The sequence below is a fragment of the Mus musculus genome, assembly GCF_000001635.26.
Source record: "Mus musculus strain C57BL/6J unplaced genomic contig, GRCm38.p6 C57BL/6J MSCHRUN_CTG16".
In the NCBI taxonomy this organism is placed as follows: Eukaryota; Metazoa; Chordata; class Mammalia; order Rodentia; family Muridae; genus Mus; species Mus musculus.
In genome coordinates this window covers 9,057-11,934 of record NT_166456.1, presented here as the reverse complement: position 1 = coordinate 11,934, position 2,878 = coordinate 9,057, and positions in this window count along the sequence as shown.

The window sequence follows — 2,878 nt, the reverse complement described above, 5'->3', positions numbered from 1 at the left end:
TCATTCCTGGAGAATATTGGTTGATTTTCTCTTTGTTAACAGCCATTAATAGCTATGGCTCTTCATCTAGGAATGGAGTCTGGTGAGATTTCTCCCATCCACATCAGCACATCCCCTCACTGCTGCCACTGAAGATGTGTCTTTTTTTTTAAGCACTTAAAATGCCAATACCTACATGCTAAGCAATTGAGAATGGTGCCTCTCAGGGTATAGCCTGACGACTCCTGCTCAAGACTCTTTCAGATGCCAACAAGAACAAACTATTCTCAGAACAATCCTGAAATACCATCTGCCCCTTTTCTCTTTCCTCTGCCCAAAAATGTTGGGTGATATTCACAGGTGCCCGTGGGCTGTGGCATCGCAGCAGACTGAACTCAGGGATAAACAGGGCATCTGTGACTTTGACCAAGCAGGAAAGTAAGGACATTTGTGAGAAGGTAAAGCAAGATTGTATCTTCCCCTTTAATTTTATTTTAGAAATTCTTGTTATTTTTCATTAGGATGCACACTTGTGATAATGATGAACTCTTTGGTACTACTTTTAATGGATAAATATTCTAAATGCCTGAAGCTGTAACTTATAATTAATGGTAAATCTCATTAAATTTAACACCAAGCTTTTGGGGTTCTCCATAATTCTTTTAAAAGAGGTGTGGTTATGCACACCTTTAATCACAGCTCTTCGGAGGCAGAGGCAGGAGGCAGGAGGTTCTCCATGAATTCAACGCCAGCCTGGTCTATATAGCAAGTTCCAGACTAGTCAAGACTACACAACAAACAAACACAAAGAATATCAAAGTTATCTGTTACCAAAAAAATCTTGAGAGGGTCTTTTTTTTTAAAGAACCTAAAATTTATATGTAGTAACATATAAAAATATACAATAATTTTTATTTTAAACTTAAGGAGGCTGTCTATGTATATGTGCTTGCTCGTGTGTATGTGCCTGGCATATGCCTGGGCAAGGAGTCCAGTTGCTCTCCACCTTATGTTTTGAGATGGGGTCTCTCACTGAACCCGGATATCATTAGTTCAGCCAGATTAGCTGGCCAGTCATCTCTGGGGATCCAACTGTCTATATTTCCCAAATTCTGGAGTTAAAAACACACACCACTACACCCTGGTTTCATGTGGAATCCTAAATGAACTCCCCATAAAATCTGAGTTGGAACTAAATTATTTCACAGACGGTAAATTCAAATACTGCAGTTTCACATGTGATGCACTGATCCAAGTAGAAAATGCAGCAAATTAGTCAGAAATACAAAAGTGCCAAGGTGTCAAAACTAAACTACAAATGCCACGAAGTAATAAGCAGCGAACATGCTCACACACTGTTTAGAAAAAACAGAGACAAGATATGAAAGTTTCTCCAAAAATCATTCTCAAGAGAATCCCCAGAATTGATCCCCAGTACTGCAAAAAAGAAAAAATGAGACAACAAAAAAATAGGTAAAGGAATTCAAGAAAGAAAGCAAGAGAGAGAGAGAGAGAGAGAGAGAGAGAGAGAGAGAGGAAGAAAGAAAGAAAGAAAGAAAGAAAGAAAGAAAGAAAGAAAGAAAGGAAGGAAGGAAGGAAGGAAGGAAGGAAGAAAGAATCATAAAATGTTTTACTAAAACCAAAAGGGCATAAAAAGAAAGGAAAGCCAAAAGAAAAAGAGTAAAATGAAAATATTTACAAACATATTTCTCTGTGTCCATAATGAGTCAAAATGTGGATAATTTAATAATAGCACAATTATAAAACAGAGTACGTTTAAAAACTGTAACTAATGTAAATAAAAGAGGGTCTGGGAGGATGGCTCAGCTGATACAGGCCTTGCCCCCAAGTCTGCGGACATGAGATTGCTCCCCTAAGAACTAACTACATGGTAGTAGGAGACAACCGAATCCCCAAAGTTGTCCTCTGATCTCAAAAGACACATTGTGGCACCTGCACACATACAATAAATAAATGAATGTAATTTTTTTTACATGGGGTAAGACAAGCAAAAGTGTGACCCTTTCTCCTACACTAAAAAAGCCCTGAAGTCTAAAAATTATTAAATCTGAGACACAGCAAAGGCAGTGGCTAATGGGAAACATACAGCTTTGTATGTGTCGGAAGCTAAGAGAGGCATAAATGAACAATCTTATGAGGAATGATTTCATCCAAATGAAGACAAAGATTCAGTGAAATTAAAGTAATAATCCATAGAATTAAAAGAAGTGGGCATTATGCTCACATCCTTTGGAAAGATCAATACATTATTAAATCTCTACTCAGGCTAGCGAAGGTAAGACAGACACACGCTATGAATTCCACAGACAGTGCAAGGGTAGCAAAGATTAATGCGGCCATCCCTACCCCTGTCAGATTGATAACCACAACAAAAATGTCTTCAAAGACAGAAACTGCAAACACTCAGAGACAGATACCTCCACCTGCTTATATGAAAGGCACTGAGCCAGTGATTAACCACCCTATTTATTCCCAAAAGACACAGCACACTGCTGGTATCACTAGTGGACTTGACCAAATGTCACAGGAGAAATGGTGCTTTCTTAGGACATCTGCAGGAGCAGAAGTAGCCCTGACTGAGTCCCTGTTGGGGGCATCACACCTTCCTCTCATCTTTTCTATTTTTATTTTGAATTATGTATGTATGAGTCTGTCTCAGTGTGCTTCCTGCACGCAAGTACAGTGTCCATGGAAGGCAGAAAAGGCTGTCTGATCTGGATTTGGCATGAGAGGAAGTTGGAAGCCCTAGAATAGGTGCTGGGGACCCAACCCATGCCCACTACTAGGACAATACGAGTGCTTAAACCTGGGCCATCTCTCCTATCGTGTGTGTGTGTGTGTGTGAGAGAGAGAGAGAGAGAGAAAGAGAGAGAGAGAT